The sequence below is a fragment of the Octopus sinensis genome, linkage group LG5, assembly GCF_006345805.1.
Source record: "Octopus sinensis linkage group LG5, ASM634580v1, whole genome shotgun sequence".
Lineage (NCBI taxonomy): Eukaryota > Metazoa > Mollusca > Cephalopoda > Octopoda > Octopodidae > Octopus > Octopus sinensis.
Window position 1 is genome coordinate 66,666,463 of NC_043001.1, and position 18,747 is coordinate 66,685,209.

General features: G+C 35.3%; 1 protein-coding gene across 10 annotated transcripts in view; it reads left to right on the forward strand.

Annotated features, from left to right (window-relative positions):
- Positions 1 to 18,747, forward strand: part of LOC115211639 (pleckstrin homology-like domain family B member 1) — a 487,008-nt gene that overhangs the window by 114,310 nt on the left and 353,951 nt on the right. For all 10 annotated transcript variants that reach the window (XR_004999075.1, XR_004999074.1, XR_004999079.1 and 7 more), the window contains exon 2: positions 17,353 to 17,397. The gene's annotated coding sequence lies outside the window, so the exon portion shown is untranslated. The remainder of the gene's footprint in view (positions 1 to 17,352; positions 17,398 to 18,747) is intronic.

Genomic DNA, 18,747 nt, shown 5'->3' on the forward strand with positions numbered 1-18,747 from the left:
CGGAGGAACTGGGAGAAGGGGATGGCCCGTTTGGTGTGGAAGGGGTGGGAGGAGGAGAAGTTGAGATAGAGGTATGAATCCGTGGGTTTGAAGAAGGCAGAGGTGGTGAGAGAGTGGGAGGGATGGTCGATGCTGAGAGAGATATCAAGGAAGTTGACAGAGGTATTGGAGATGGTTGAAGTGAATTGTAGAGAGGGGTGGAAGTTGGAGAGGAAAGAGATGAAATGGCAGAGTTGTTCGTGGGAAAGGGAGGTGGCACCTATGCAGTCGTCTATGTAGCGACCGTATAGTTCCGGGTCGGCCCGGAGAATTGGAGAATACTTGGGCTTCTATATATATATATATATATATATATATATATATATATATATATATATATAGAATGGTTGTATACTGTCAATCTAACAAGAACGTGACAGTAGGGGGTACACCACCGCTGTATAGCCCTAAGAAGCATCGAACGCCTCCTGATAGCTTTGACACATTTTTTCCCTAAGGGGAGACAAACACCCCCGGCCGCTGGAACTGCATCTAGGGACACCGTGTTTCAGGATCGTTGTCCTTCATCGGCCTAGAGTAGCAGACACCGGTCAGCTGGTGATATTTGCCTCGACTTCGTAATTCTATATATCTATATTCAGTGAAGCTTATTCACTTATTATCAAAATAAGAAATATATTGAAGAGGCATCTCAAGTCCATCATATGGCTCCAAACACCATCACTGATGCTGGATTCTCATTTTATATGCCAGCAGGCACTTAAAAAGGCTCAAATACAATAACCCTGCAAATGTGACCACTGATGAATTGGTCAAATATGAATTTCTTTTTAACAAAGATTCTCACTTTCTTTCCCTTGAGTCGAGAAATTTTGAGGTTCTCTCAGTCGTAATAGCTTTAGAATAGTCTGTGAGAATATTTCAATCCCCATGAATGTATGGCTTTATAGCTAAGTAATTTTTAATGGCTCTAGCTATAATCCTGATGTACACACCACAGTTCCCTGCAAGCTGGTTATGTTGGTGGCTGGATTTATTACAATATTTAAACCAGCCAGAATGGTACTAGTATGCTTGTGACCATGCAAATATGAAATAAATAGAGAAAATCTTCTGTAACATTCAACTTAGCAGCCAGAGTATAGCAAACTCTAGCTTTTGCATTCTCTGTATCAGCATTAATGTAACACTTGGTACAACTCAATACAATCTGTCAGAATTTGAGGAAAAATATTAGCTTTTAATTCATGCTAATTATTAAAATATAGCATTTGAAAACAGTTTCAGCTTAACTGCCTGATCGTGTGTGTGTGTGTGTGTGTGTGCGTGCGTGCGCGCACATTATGTTTTACTTTCAGTAAATGTTAGCCAGAAGTAATATGTTATTTTGTAGCACAGCTGGAATATTTTTCATTTCTCATAGCAGAAAGGAACTTCTTTGCTGCGACAGAATGTAGTAGAAACCAGAACAGTATCACAGACTATTGTTCTGCAAGTATTGCTGTCAATATTCTGCAATTTACAAATCCTGCCAATTCTTAAATTGTCAATCACAAAACTAAATGGGAAAAATGAACAAAATATCTATAGAACTTGTTTACTTATAAAGATGCAAAACACAGTTTCTACCTTAACCCTTTTGGTATCAAATTACCAGAGATCATCTTTGGTTCTGTTGTACAAAACTTCTTACTGTAAAATATTCATATTTAAGTTAAAAACCTATGATAAGGACCATTTAAGTTCAAAACACCAAATTTACAGTAGAAAAGTTATTTTGCTAAATCTATGCAAATTCCAGATTAATTACAAAATTAATTGAAACACATGGACAGTTTATATAATTTGAAATATTATTGCAAAAGTATTAATAGGATAAAACAATGGTGTTTGAAAAACTCATCATTTAAGGAATTTGTTTTTATGTTTCTATATAAGGACTGCAGAAACTATGTAATATTAACTTTAAAATAAATCAAAGCCAAAAAAAAAAAAAAGAAAAAGATCATTCCCATTATTTGTAAATGGCAGCATGTATGATACTTCCATAAATTGTTCTAGGATCATATGTTGTTGTGAACAAACATTAACACTCTTTTGGTCTCACCAAACTTGATCCAATGAAACATTGAAGATGTGGTAGGTGGTGGGGGAATTGTACCATACCACCACTAGGCTGCTGTTCATTTTCAACTCAGTAGACATAAAGTGTCTTGTTCAAGACCACAATAAATTATCCAGCCCAAGAATTGAACATACAAGCTGGTGGTAGGGATCCTAATACATGAACCAGGCTTTGGTGTCTTTCTCTTAACCTAAAGTGAGGTGGTTTTTTTTACATACCATCTTGTTGAACACTACCACTTGGCACTTTGGGTAACGTTTGCAGAGTTCACTTTGTTGCAGTTATTGGAGCCAGTAAACTTAGTTTCATCCCTGTCCTTGGGCTTACAACAGACATTAACCATCTGAAGAAGTTCAGGTTGGAAATCAGTGTCATCAGTCTTGCTAGTTTGAGAGTGTGGCCCTCACATGTCATGAACATTGCCCCTCTTCCTCCTTAAGAAAGAAGAACACTTAATATTTCCAGAACATAAGGCAGCAAGCTGGCAGAATCATTAGCATATTGAACAAAATGCTTAGCAGCATTTTGTCTGTCTTCACATTCTGAGTTCAAATTCCACTGAGGTTGACTTTGCCTCTTATCCTTGATAATCCTTATATATATTTTTTCCTTAACAGGTAAAATAACTTATTTGCTTACAGATTCATTCTGTCGCAGATTTTAATTTCTATATAAGTTACCAGGAATTTAAGTAGAAGATTGAAAATAAAATGTGGTCAGTTCTCAAAATTTTGTGAAAGTTAAGTAAAGTTAAAATCTTGGTTGCACTTAACAGTGTGGCCTTTAACTTCTGTTAATTGGGTCTGATTTGGTACTAGCTTTTAGTTCTCACTGTAAAACAATGTAATGGCCTAATTGTTGGTGTCTATGACATTTATAAAACTGTTGATTGGTATATATGTTGTTTGTATTTATTATTATTAGTCAAACTGCAGAGTAAACTTAAGTTCTAAGCAGCTACCCAATTATCATTCCTTTACAGTGCCATTTTACTCCATTCATTCTATGCTACCTGCTAGAAACTGCAGCCAAATCTTCTTAAAATTACATTGTAGTGTCTTTAAAATGAAAGAGACTCATTGGATAATGTAATTCTGGATATGCTACAGCTGAAAGAAGAATAGAATAGCTATTATGCTGGAATGCTTTTGCTCATTTGTGTGCTTGGTTCAGGCTGACCTGGGACTAAACAACTCATACCACTAATATTCTTAAAAAGAGAATGAATGTGGTAACTTCCCATTACCTTTCGACTAAAAACCTGTCTTCATTCATAATGAACCAGAAACTTCTTAATCATTGTAAACAAGTCAAGCATGTCTCATGATAATTCTGTGTGGTGGTGGTGGTGGCAGCAATGGTATTGTGGTAGTAGTGGTGATCTACCAAATGTATATATTATTTCTGGTAATATTACTATATAGAGCCCATTGCAATAGTATTGTATAGTGCCTCTGATGATAGTAGTGTATAGAGTCCATGGCTAGACCAACTGATTCCCAGTGGTTCAGTACATCCTGGAATGATCAAAACATATTTACTGACCTCACTCTTTTCATGCAATATTTGTCTGTTGCTTTGATATCTTTTAATAAATGGTTTCTCTGAGGAGGAAGGTCAGCACCTATGACCTTGCAGGCCCTCCAAGGCTAGACAGAGGATCTCGATGGTTTCAAACATATCCACATAGTTTCAGTCTACATTATTTCACTCTCAAATTTTGGGTTAGCCTGATGCTATGATAGGAGGTAGTTTCTGAACATGTCACATAGTGGAATTGAACCCATAATCATGTGATTATAAATCCTTCTTCATCACCACACAATCCAAGACATTATTTTACTGACATTATTTTACTGACAAAGTTGTAATTAAAGTAAATTATCTTTCAAAATAAATCCCTCAGTATGTTATATTTGGTTCTCGGGTAAGATAAATTCTAATTTCTCTAATATTTCTGAAGAGTTATGTCTATCCTAATAATTGGTTTAATTTTTGGCATAAGGTCAGCAATTTTGTGGAAAGTACTTGATTGGTACTTTATTTTATCAGCCCAGGAGGTATGAAAGACAAAGTTGACTTGTGGGATTTGAACAGAGAATGTAAACAACTGAAAGAAATGTTGCTTAGCAATTTGTTCAATGCTCTAACAATTCTGTCACCTTGTCACTATTCTCATAACAACACTTTTGTGATATTTTTGTTTTCCTCTCTTCTTATACAACTTAGGACTATGCAAATTTAGCTATCTCTTGTTCGACCCTTGTCTGCTCTGATTGAATGCCCATGAACAAAAATGTTACAATGGATAATCCAATGTGTCCTTCTGAGGTAGACTTGGCTGCTATTTCTATGAACTATGTGCTTACATATAATATATTTGTATAAGTTATTGGTTGTGTACATGTTTTAATACCTGAAAACCTTTCCCAATTGAATCGATAAACTGAAGCACCTATTACTTGAGTTTCCTAGATAATTCTGCTTCCTCTTCTTTACATTTGAAGCTACATTGCATATCAATCCATCTTTGCACAGTTTCAGTACTATATTAGATTTTCTATTGAAAGAAGTTGCTAGAGTTTTAACCATTCTTTATTTCCAGAAGAAAAGACACTGTGGTGGTGGTGGTGGTGGTGGGAGTCACACTTGGCCCCATCTTACAACACAATGTAATTGATTGATTGAGAGAGAGAGAGAGAGAGAGAGAGGCTGGAAGGAAAATCAACCCCAGTACTTAACTGGTACTTATCAACTCAGAAAGTATAAAAGTCAGAGTTGATTTTTGTGTGATTTGAACTTGGGGCCCAGAGAACCCAGAGAACAAATACTGCAGCACATTCACTCAGGCTCTGATCATAGTGCTATCAATTTGCTAACTTTTATATACTTTCGACACTGCTTAGGGAGATTTTCAGTGGGAAGAGGAAAGAAGTCCAGTGAGTTGGTACTTGGTGTGGAAAGGATAGGTAAAACTGCTTGTGTAGAGGTTGGAGATTGAGATGTGGTGGGAGTGGGGATAAGAAGAACAGAACTAGGTGTGTCAAGTGTGTGTGTGTGTGTATATCATATATATCATAAGATCATCATCGATGAACGGTACGCTGTTTCCGCCTTAGCACGGGTTGGACGGTTTACGGGTCTGCGGCCGAAGCCAGGGGCCTGCTCCCAGGCTCCAGTCTGAATCTGGCATGAGTTTCTACGGCTGGATGCCCTTCATAGCCAACACTCCGTGAAAAATTGGTGCTTGTTACGTGCCACCTCTGCAAGAAGGCCGAAATGTAGGAGGGTCCGGCAATCGTCACGATCTGATTCGAGCATTTTAACGGTCAGCGGCACGGAACGGGGCAACGAGGTCCGTGGGTATTTGAGGGACTGAGGGTAATTTTGGGGATCGGCGTACTTTGGGATCCGGTAAGGTGTATCCGGTGTAGATAGAGAGAACGGGGTATACTGGTATTGTGTGGGGGGGGTGAGAACAGTGTTCAACGGTATTGTGGTGGGGGTGAGAACAGTGTTCAACGGTATTGGTGGTGGGGGTGAGAACAGTGTTCAACGGTATTGGTGTGGGGGTGGGGGGGGCGGGCGCACCGCCAATGACTGAAATATGGGAAAAGATTGGATTACGGCTTGAGGCAGCCTGCGTTTAAATATTGTAGAGAGAGAGATAGGAGATAAATCAAGTTATGGCGAAGGCTTGAAAAGTATCTTAAAAAGGTTATTTTCGTAACAGTGTAGAATAAACGTATTAACACGAATAAAAAAATATAGTAAGATAAATTTTTTAAGAACTTGCTGCGGTCATCGAGCGGGAGTTTTAAATTGAAGAAGAAAGTAGTTGCACTGGGAATTTAAATTGCAGATCGTAATAGTAATAGTAATGGCGGTTTTTCAAGTTTTAGCTATGAAGAAGAAGAGGAGGGAAAAGAAAGACCGCCAATGACTGAAAGATGGAAAAAAGATGGATTACGGCTGAGGCAGCCTGCGATTAAATATTGTAGAGAGAGAGATAGGAAGATAAACAAGTTTGGCGAAGGCTTGAAAGTATCTTAAAAAAAAAAAAAAAAATATATATATGAGATGAAGAAAGGTGAAAAAACACAGGTTTTGCTTAATCATTTAAATTTCTACAAAAATAACTTGATCATAGTTGGTCATTTGCTGGCATTTCCTGATCTTGTTCCGGGTAAGACGAGTTCATATCTTCTCACATCTTGATTCTGTTACCAGAAATTACTCACAGCTAAATAAAAAAAAAAGGCTAAATAGAAATGTTGCCAACAATAGACCATCGAAATGTTTCAATGTCTGCAAAGAATTTCTGTTCTGTTATTCATTACACATTAATTAAACTGTCAACAGCACTTGAATATGAATTTAGAGTGATGTGATGATACACTTTGAGAGCATATGTGTACTTAACTCAGAATTGTATTATATTCATAATATACTGTTAAAAGAAAACTTTTTAGTCACATAAAAATTTTTTTAAATAAATATCCGTATTCCATTATGAAGAAACCTAGGAAATAGAATTTAATTACTTCTTGTAGCATTTGAAAAAAAAATTGTTAGAAATTAAATTTTTTTATAGGAAAACTTTAAAAGAAGCCCATTCAGTAAATATACATTATATTTGCTATTTTTTGTATGCAAGTTGTTCTAAGTGATTTTTTTTAGGTCATCTGTTACCAAATAGAAATGGCACAATAATAATGATAATAATCTACATACAACAAATTTGTTTAACTGATATGAAATGAGTTTGAGATTTGCTTAGTACATCAAGTATTTAATTATTACCAATGTGTGACGGTGGTAAGTAATTAGCTTCTCAACCACATGGTTCAGGGTTCAATCTCATTGTGTGGCACCTTGGGCAAGTGTCTTCACCTATAACCTCAGTTCATCCAAAGCCCTGTAAGTAAATTTAGCTGATGAAAACTGAAACTCATTGTATATATATAATAATGAACTTATTGTACTCAATGCTCAGGTGTACTACAAATCATCAGAAAAAGTAACCAAAACTACATGAACAGTACATAGAATATGCACAGGAAGTGAACAATTAATAAGTCTACAAAAAATAAAAAAAGGTTCAGATGTGACTGTGTGGTAAGAAGCTTGCTTCCCACTGCATAGTTCCGGGTTCAGTCCCATTGTGTGGCACTTTAGGCAAGTGTCTTCTCTTGTAGCCTCAGGCTGACCAAAGCTTTGTGTGTGGATTTGGTAGATGGAAAGTGAAAGAAGCCTGTTGTATATATATATAGGCATATATCTATGTGTGTCTCTGTGTTTGTCCCCCACCACTGCTTGACAACCTGTGTTGGCGTGTTTATATTCCTGTAATTTAATGGCTCAGCAAAAGAGACCAATAGAATGGGTACCAGGCTTTAAAAAATAGAAGCCCTGGGGTTAATTTGTTTGATTAAAATCCTTCAAAGCAGTGCCCCAGCATGGCCATAATCAAATGACTGAAACAAAAGATAAAAGATATGTGTATGTGTCTTTGTGTATATGTTTGATCCAAACCACCGTTTGACAGTCGGTTTTTCATTTACACCCCCATAACTTAGTGGTTTGGAAAAAAAAAAGTACTTCAGTTGATTTGTTTGACTAAACCCTTCAAGGCAGTGTCCCACCATAACTGCAGTCCAGTGGCTGAAACATGTATAAACAAAACATACACTGAAAGAAGATGTAAATGGTAATGCAAATAGTATTTGTGTGTATTGATGCACATGTATGTGTGTGTCTATATTGATACATGGTACATATATGTATGTCTGTGTGTGTGTGTGTGTGTGTTTATTGTAATTTTATTGAGAATATTAGATTATATACTTAACACTTCTTCAGAGTTCTTTTTCAATCGATGTTCTTGAGCACATAAAAATATTTATTTTTTATTGTGTGTGTGTGTGTGTGTAGATGTATGCACCTATACATATATAAATATATATATGATGATTTTTTTTATATAGTTGCGTGTTTGTGTGTGTATTAATACATATTTTTCTACTACGAAATTGAGTAATTCCAGTGCACAACAAATATTTGTTTTGTAGTTACCAAGTGAAATCTCAACAAGTTCGATGAGCTCACACAGTGAAAAACATTTAAATTTTGCTAAACAGCTTGGTTGATAAAATGTGTGACTGACTACACCTTTCATTTATTCATGTTTCCTCATTACCCATGTTTATGCATGACTCTGAAAATCTTAACTGTTACTTGGATTCACTAATAACACATGAACCTTCCACTCTATAGTTTACATTGAAGAGTATCAGGCATAATAGTACTTTTGTAAATACAGCCTGTTAAAATTTAACTGTAATAGTTACACCTACCTTGAAATAAAAGCTATTTAAACAGCAGAAAAACATATATATATCAAACAGTGAGAATGAGTGCTTTAGTACTGCATTAGTGCATAAAAGTTATTTATAATTTAAGGCTACCATTGGTTTCATGTTAAGAGAGTAATCCCTTAATTATCAAGCATGCTACTTGGAAGATCAGTATTCATCTCTCTCTCTCTCTAAATATATACACACACATATATATATATACATATATATACATATATATATATATATATATATATATATATATATATATATATATATATATATATATATATATATATGAGTGAGTAGACAAACAAAAGAAGGGCACTCAACAAATTTATTGGGATCAAAACAGTTTGATTCAAATTTGTTGGTACTGTTGAGTTTCAGGCGAGTGAAGATACTCTCAGCATATACAGTCGTCCAGATCCATGGACAGAGAGAACTCTACTTGCTTGTCTCATTTACTCTGGAGACTTTTTATCACTGAGATGAAATACCCAGCATCAAGTGAACTATTGTTGACAGAATGCTACCATATTCATCTGGCACCCTCAACTGCCAGCTCTACCTACATGAAAAACTGCTTATCCTCCAACAACCCATAGTATTCATCAACAAGGAATATGATTTATTGTATTGCTGTCTCCAGCAATTTCAGGCCTCTGACTGCCAGATATATCAACTTAGCACCAGCTGCTAATCTGCACCATCTGCACCAAGGTTACCACTGCAAACTAATCCCATGAGCATACCAATCCCCAACACATACCAATTCTCAATGCTTGTTTCACACATGCATACTCATGTGCATGCAAGTGCACATGTGCCTACTCGGATCAGTACACACATGCACACAAAAGCATATGAACGCATCTGCACACCCATATGTAGAATTATATACTTGCACATCATATATACTTCCTGTTCACCATCCGGTATTTTCCGACTAACAGTTACCTGTATACTAACATCAAACCAGGACACCACGTGACCTAACTCAACCAATCGCAAACCACCTTATACATATATATGTAGGGACCAAAGTGTACATTCACCGCTATATATACATACACACACACACACACACACACACACATATATATATATATATATATATATATAAAATACAAAATGGGACAAGAACGCAAAACATCCACATAGACGATACAAAGAAAACAAGGATGGATCATTCAAAGTTTTCTTTCCTCAGTCAAGTACCAGATTATATTCGCAATTGCAGCTGATTATACTTGAGATTGCTCCAATCTGGCCAGCCCCAAGGAAAAAGTGAAGAGCATTAGATTCCTTGGAAGAAAGCAGCGAATGTATACAAAAACAAGGACAGAAAAAATGGACCATGTTACACAAATACAAAAAAAACAGGACATAACAACAGGTGTCTTTCGACTAAGGGACGAATTAAATTAAGCTGGCATGTGTGGAAATGAAGCCTTATGGCAGAGATACAAGATTTCACAAACACAGGGAGGAATATCAATGTTGCACAGACAACGGCCAGACCAAGAAAGAAAGAACAGGCTTGGCCTGTCACATGGGAAGAGAAGAGAAAGAAGTAGAAGCAGGGGTACAGAAGAATTAAGGAGGGGCGAGAAAAAGTGACAGGGACATAGTGAAGTGAAAAGTGGTCTTTCTTTCTTGATCTGTATATATATATATATGGGTGTTTCTCTAAGCTTCGTCAGAGATTTTAGAAAGTACACAAGGTTAAGTGTGCCGTAAGACTGTTATCAAATTTGATAACAAATTATGAGCAAGAAAAGATACACTGGACCTCTTTGATATTACAATGGGATCGCCAGACTCAGCAGAAGCGACAGACCTGGTAGGTCTATATATCTTAGACAATATAGGTAGAGAATTCCCTGAATTAACTGGAGGTCTCTATGCACTATTCTTAGTTAAGAACTTTTCGACTAGACGTCTTGAACTGCTAAAAAAGTGTTTGCATAAATTCTTTAATAGGTTTGGCTTATCCATAATTATTGAAAATGAAAACTATTCTATAAACTATTTAGATGCAAATTGTAACCTAAATATCAGACTCCATGAGCCTTATATAAAAGAAAACTCTAAATTAAGATATATAAATAATTTTAGTAACCATCCCCCACAAATAAAAAGAAAATCTTACTACTAAATATAAGTAAAAGAATTTCAAGCCTATTTTCTATTGAAGAGATATTTAATAAGCATAAGGAAAAATACTATATAGCATTAAAAAATGCAGGATATAAAGGTAAAATTAAATACCTCCCCAATAATATTAACTATGATAGTCAGGATAGAGTAACTACCCCCAACCCACATAATTTAGACAAATATAACACTACCAAAGATAAATATAAAAATAACAATAATAATAAAAAAGAAATATAAATACGATAGGACAACCCATTAATAATAATAATAATGATAATAATAATAATAATGATAGACAGAATAACAACAATGATTATAACAATAATAAAATCATTAGTAATAATAGAAATAATTATAACAAAGAGAGTATAATTAAATATAAAAATAAGAATAACAGAGAATTTACACATAATATAAGTAACCCTTATAAGGGAAATAACGAAATAGATACTTTATGGCTAATAATCCCTTTCACTATGCAAATCAAAAATAACATAGTAAAAGCAATTTTTAGTTTAATAAATAAACATTTTGCAAAAGGAAAAAAATATTGGGAGATAATTAATAACAAAACAATAAGAATAGGATATAGTCGAACATATAACCTCAATTAACAATAGAAAACTGAACTTCTAAGTAGAAAAGATAATAGAAGTAATACAACGATAAATAATAAAAACAACTATAATAATAATAATAATAATAATAACAACAACAACAATAAAAAAACAGTAGCAATGGAAGTGCAAATAATAGTAATTGTACTAACATTAATGATCATAATAGTATAAGCAATAATAACATTATTAGGATCAACAATAACCAAAGAAATAATAGTATAACAACATAAACCCTGTACAGCAACGCAGAACATGTAATTGTAGAATATGTAATAATTGTGTATTTAATAATAACTGCATAAGAAAGGAGTATATATGGTAGTAAGGTATATGTGGGTGTGACAAAAAAAACAATATGAAACAGAGACTTAATTATCACAACTATACATTTATAAACAGAAACAGGAGGAATTCTACAGGGTTAAGTAGCTACATATGGGAATTAATTATAATTTACACTGGAAAATATTAATATCAGCACCTGTGTACAATAATAAAAATAGAAAATGTTTATTATGTATAATGAAATTTTTTTCTAATTGAGGTTAAAATTCCGCTTATTAACAACATTAAGGAACGTAACATTTCCTGTCTTCATAAAATTGGGTATAACTTTTCCAAATACCACTAGGCTGCACCAATCTCCAATCTGATCTGGCAAAGTTTCTACAGTTAGATGCCCTTCCTAACGCCAACCACTACAAGAATGTAGTGGGCTTTTTTTTTTACTTGCCACCAGTTGGTACTGGCATCGGCCACACTCAAATGGTGCTTTTTATGTGCCACCTGCACAGGAACGATCGCACTTGAATAGTGGTTTTTTACATGCCGCGGGTATGGGAGGTAGTCAGCAGCCCTGGCAATGATCATGCTTGAATGGTGCTTTTATCAGGTGGTACTGTCACCGACCATAACAATGATTTCACTTGCCTCAACACTTCTTTGCAAGTGTAGTTTATTGTCCAGTGATTGAAGGGTACTCTTAAATGGACTGGTTATATAGCACTGGCATAGGCCACGGTTATGGTCTCACTTGGCTTGCCGTGTCTTCTTAAGCACAGCCTATCTCCAAAAGTCTCGGTCACTTGTCATTGCCCAGTGTTCGAAGCTTGTGCTACACCACCTTATCCCAGGTCTTCCTGGGTTTACTGCTTCCACAGGTTTCCTCAACTGCTAGAGTGTGACACTTTTTCATACAACTGTCCTCATGCATTCGCAACACATGACCAGAATTGGTATATAAAGTGCCATACTCAAGGCTATAATGCACTGTCCAATCCAGGAATTGAACTCATGACTTTATGATTGTAAACCTAACACCCTAATCACTTGACCACATGAAGATTTCAAAGGGTGTAGCAGAAAAAGTTCCCACATTTTACATGGCCATTAGTGTAGCATTAGTGAAGGTAGCCAGACAGTTATAGTGTCTTGGACTGCTGCACAACATGCATTTGCTGTTGAAATATCAAGAATAATGAATCTGAGAGTTTTCATCATGTTGTGTATACTGGTGTTTCACAATTTGACCAAAGTTCCTTCAATTAAAAGAAATCTCATGCTTGCTTGCTTGCTCATTTATTTGTTGTTGCTACTGTTCAAGTGAAACATTCAGTAAATTCTAAGCTGTCCCTGTCTGACATGACACATACTTCATGGACATGTTTATTTAAATGCAAATATTTAATCTATTCTTTTCAATTATTTGTCTAGAGTTATTATTAGTGTTTAATTAACTACACATTATGGAAATGATTTCTGTCATTGCTCTATGGGATTATTTTTTAATGTGGATTTTCTTTAAATGTTAATATTGTATTATTTGTGGAGAAAGTGTCTTCTAGCTTCCCTGGAGACCTTCTCGTGTTACATGAATAGGGGCTGATTGAGTCTGAAGAGTTCTTAAGTGAGTGATGTAAAGGAGCTAGCACAGCAGGGAGAGCTGTCTATGTCAACAAGTTATGTAACATACATACAGCTTTAAAAATAGATTTTGGCAATTCACTCATAGCTCCTTTTTGCCCATTTTTTGTTTCTGTTATTCTAAATTATAAAACTATAACTATTTTTCTCTTAATGTTTTTTGTTTAAAAAGGAAAATAAAAATGTTGAGATTAGAAATTATTTGATGTTTTTTTTTGTTTCAAACAAATTATGTTTTAAGGTTGGTGTAAATTATGTTGTTTTGTTCAGGCTCAGTTCTCATGTAACACTTAGGGTTCAAGGTACTCCAGACATGCCATTTTTTTTTTGTGAGACTCTGTCTACCTCAGTCAACATTTAGTTAATGTGTTCTTACTAAGTTTTTGTAAATGTTAGACTGTAATGATTGAATGACCACTTAGAGAACCCTACCTCTTAGTCACCTTGCTGCTGAAAACAAGGAGATGTGGGCATAGGCACATACCTATATATATATATTTCAAATTTACAGAAGGCAAAAGATGAAGACAGGTAAGAGAACAACAAGCAGGTGTATTAATTCGACACTGAGGAAGAATGGAAAAGTCTTTGACGTTTTGAACCTATGTTCTTTGATAGAAAGTATTGAAAGGGGAAAAATGGAGGAAGAATGAAAAAAAAAAACAGAAGAAAATGGAGAGGATGTATATATATCAAAGTTAAGTCTACTCTGAGTTTCATCCTTAGCTGGGCTGTTCATCCGCCTCCTCTTACACATATATATATATATCATAGGCTTCTTTCAGTTTCCATCCACCAAATCTACTTGCAAGGATTTGGTTGCCTGGAGCTATAGTAGAAAACACTTGCACAAGGTTCCATACATTGGAACTGAACCTGAAACCATGTTGCTGGTTAGCAAACATCTTTACACACTTTGCTTGCATCTCTGGTTAATGCCAGCCTCTAGGTGTTGAAACCTAGGAGACTTATATCACCATCATCATCATTGTCATTTGATGCTGGTATGGGTTGGATTGTTTGACAGGGTCTAATGAGCTACAGGCCTGCAACACGCTCTATGTAAGCTTTGTCATGGTTTCTGTGGTTGGATGCCCTTCGAAGCACCAAGCACCAACCACTTTACAGCAAGTACTGGGTACTTTATACATACCACTGGCACTGGTGAGATTCCCAAGTTATTGCAAAACAGAAAAGAACAAGAACAGGGAAAAGCCCCCTCGACATATTTGGCAGGGACTATTTGAGAGTGGGGAGAGGTAACTTTATGCCAAGGACAAGCAGAAGTGCCTTACAGTAGAGAAGAAACGTGACTATCCCACATTATATAAGAATGGGTAGGAGTAGCTGAAAAGAAGACAAGATGGTAGGAATGAGATAAGATGGTAGTGATGGGATACTCATAACAGATGAGATGGATAGTGAATCATCAGGGAGAAGGTAGTCATAAGAATGTAAAAGTAGAGTAACAGATGATGAGAGATAGAAGTAGTGATAAATCTAATGAATGGTGAACAGGAGTGAAGGTATACATATATCATCAGTTATCTGTAAATCAATAAAAAACAATACACACTCTAAAAGAGAAATAGAGCAGTTATATTTTTACATTGTCAAGCAGTATATTTGCTCATGGCAAATAACTGGACAAAATGTTGCAGACGATTTCACGCCAGTAATTGCACTTGGCAGTATGGATGTCTCTTCAGATATACTGGCCAAAAGTACATATCGTCTTTTATGCATAAAGAGAATATGTGCTTTAAGTCAGCATATCTGAAGAGTAGTCAGTTTTGCTGTGTAATCAGTAATGTTCTGACCAGTAATATACTGCTTGATTTTATATATATATATATATATATATATATATATATAATATTATGGAGATGTACTTGCATAGCAAGTGATCTGATCTGAGATCATGTGCTGGAACAAAAACATTTGCAGCGTGGAACGTGTTTATAAGCCATTTAAGAAACACACAAACCCGTTAGATTCATTTCGACATTTAAATTTAATTTATAATGACCTGTTCACTGACAAAATGCAGCACGGAATTTTGTCAGTGAACAGGTTGTGGTCTCAAAGCGATGAGAATATTTTGACAAATTAAATTTAAATGTTGAAATGAATCTAATGGGTTTGTGTGTTTCTTAAATGGCTTATAAGGAGTGGCTGTGTGGTAAGTAGCTTGTTTACCAACCACATGGTTCCAGGTTCAGTCCCACTGCGTGGCACCTTGGGCAAGTGTCTTCTACTATAGCCTCGGGTCGTCTAAAGCCTTGTGAGTGGATTTGGTAGACGGAAACTGAAAGAAGCCCGTCGTATATATGTATATATATGTATGTGCGTGTATGTTTGTGTGTCTGTGTTTGTCCCCCTAGCATTGCTTGACAACAGATGCTGGTGTGTTTATGTCCCCGTAACTTAGCGGTTCGACAAAAGAGACCAATAGAATAAGTACTAGGCTTACAAAGAATAAGTGCCGGGGTCGAGTTGCTCAATTAAAGGCAGTGCACCAGCATAGCCGCAGTCAAAATGACTGAAACAAGTAAAAAGAGAAAAAAAAAAAAAGAGAGAGAAAGATATGGATTAGATTGGATTGCCTATGTTTAGTTCACTGCAGGACAAAGGCCTCAACATGCTCTCTCCACCAGCCATAGTCTCATGAATAGGCATTTGAGCTTGAGATCACACTGGTTTGATGAGCTTACTCTGCCACACTGGCTCGACATGGCTTAGCAGAGGGCTTTGTCACATGGTATCTCACTACTATCATATCATTGGTCTGTAGCACGATTACTGAGTCCTTTCGACACTGTATCAATTTGGAGATACTTGTCCTCCTAGTTGTCTGTGTTGTATCTTACAGTCAATATCTTCTCATTAGTTTCTTCCATTTTGCCTTATTTTTACAGCTGTATGTTCTTCCTGTTACTAATACACTACTACATGGACTGGGTATATTTTATTGTGCCATCTGCACCATAGAAATGGAGTAGATTTTATTTTCCCCATGGATATAGTTTCTATATTTTCCTGTTGTATAAAAGGTGCAGAGAAAAACTATTAAATATGAAATGCTCCAAGATGTTACAATATTTGAATAACATTATTTTGTTTTCCATTTAGGGCTGGTTTAAATTATTCAGGTCTGGCTAAATAATTCCACAAGGAAGATATATATTTGTGTTCTTTTCAAGTAAATATATTTAACTTTTGGCACTATTATAACTATTTCTAGAATATATTTCATTATTAGCAAATGTTACTAAGAAATTGTGTCAATAGCTTTGTATGAAAGACACTATTAATGACACACTTTTAGCCATATTAATTTGAATAATAGTCAATGTAAGCCCACAACTCTAACACAATGCACAATAGTTTCTCTCAGAATAATCTCATATTTACTTCTCTTCAGTGGAACATGTAAATTATTCATAAGATTTTTAGCTACTTGAAAGTCTTTATAGCCAATTTCAACATAGTTTATATCAAAATAAGGTTCAGATTCATAGAAACATATGAGAACAAAGCTTGTTTTCTGTATGGTGTGGTTTTCTGTATGGAGTTTATGAGTTCATTATTGGGGAAAGTAATACTTTCAACAATAAAATTTCTTATTCTCGCTTCACATGAGTGGTTAGCACTAAGGGGAGCTTCCTGCAAAATATTTTTGCTAGAACCAGAAGGTGCTTAACCACAGTAAACAAAACTAGCTTGTTCCATGTTAATTTTATGTAATTGTTGCTGGTAGTGGTATTGATGGTGTGGTAGATACAACTGGTAAACAATATAACCCAACAAACTCTTTTAATGCATTCTTCTATAAGAAAATTCGCATAAACTGATAATAATATGAACAGTACTTTTGAGTCATTTCAGTGTTTCAAAAAATTCCATTGAATAATACGTATTTCACATTCTTTTACTCAGAATGTTTATATTTATTGTTCTGACCTGTTGATTAGAACTAATTCTTTCTGCACTTATTTGTGAATTTACAGAAGAAAGGTGTTTGTATTGCTAAATTGCTAAATATTTTTACTGGTCTTTTTATGACCTTTAAATGAAATATAAATAAATCTATTTAAATTTAATTGTAATAAAAAATGAATTCGATTTATGTTCATTCATTAACACTTACTCTATTCTTTTCCAGATGACAAAGAATCATGTGATAATACAAAAATGTTCAACTGTTTTGGTAAGTATTTATGTACCAACTTAACTTCAGATTCTAAGCTTGAGTTTTGTATTCATTGTAAAAACTTAATTTAATTTAATTTCTATAAAGTTGGAATGTTCCAGTTTAAGCAACAATGACTGCCATAATTGATGTAGTGGTACACATTCTGGTAGACTATCAGGAAATTTCCTAGGAGTGCTTTTCGCATAAAGGATAAATAGTTAAGTGTGGGCTAACATGTTTAATGCTGTGTGGGACAAAGGATTTCTAATTAAGTGAAATTCCACACTGTGATGAGAACAACAGCCATTAATGTAAATGAACATTCTTTTCAAAAGGAGCAAGGGAGAGAACTCAGAAATTTAATTAAAATTAGACATGTATAATGCGTGACTTTGATTATTGCTAGCTATGTGACAACTGAGGGCATGTTTTGGTCTTCTTGTGCCTCTTCAGCAAATATAGTTTAATTCAAAACTGCTAGATCATAAAATGACTTGAAGTTTTGGTGTGAAATAATATCATTGATTAAAAAATTAAAAATAACCATGAAAGAAGACAGGACCCTGCTGTTTTCAGGGAAATGAATGTACTTGGTATGTAAAAAGGGCGTAGGAAAGAATTGTATGCTGTGTATCTGGTGGTATCTATAGGCATACAAGTGTACTGAGATCATTGGCAGGCTGACAATGAGTAAGGACTTTGTATATGACAGATATACAGGAGTAGTTAACTGTCTAAATACCAGTAGATTATTTACTTTTCAATGCTTGGAAGTAGTTGACAGCTTCTTGTTACATAGGTAATATAATCAGTTGTGGAGGAAGGTACCCCGACAGTAACCAGAATAAGAATACACTTTCACAAAACTTATTTTTGCTGGCAATGAGGGATTCTCTCTTTGAATGAAAGAGTAGATTGTATGATGCTCGTGTATGAAGTCAATATTGCATGGTTGTAAGACTTGGACATTGAATACTGAAGGTGGCTGGAGAGAGTTGGAACAAGCATGTTCCACTAGATATGTAAGGTTTGTGTGTGTGTGAACAATGCGTTAGGTGCTGGATGTCATATCAGGTCTCCTGTTTGAGGATAACTTGAATTCCTGAAATGCTGTTTCCCACTGCACTTCCCTTGCTCCTTGAAGTACTTTAATGGGAGTACACGCTGCCATCATTTGAATAACATCTCCAGTTCGAATATATTGTGATATTTTGATGCATGACATCCTACCACAAGAAGTTGTCTTTCCTTCCACCCATCTCCCACTTGTTTCTGAGTAATCCATGAAATAGAAGACTTACTTCTACATCATCACTTAACACATCACTTTGTGGAATTTATTTATTTTAGCATAACATGACTGAA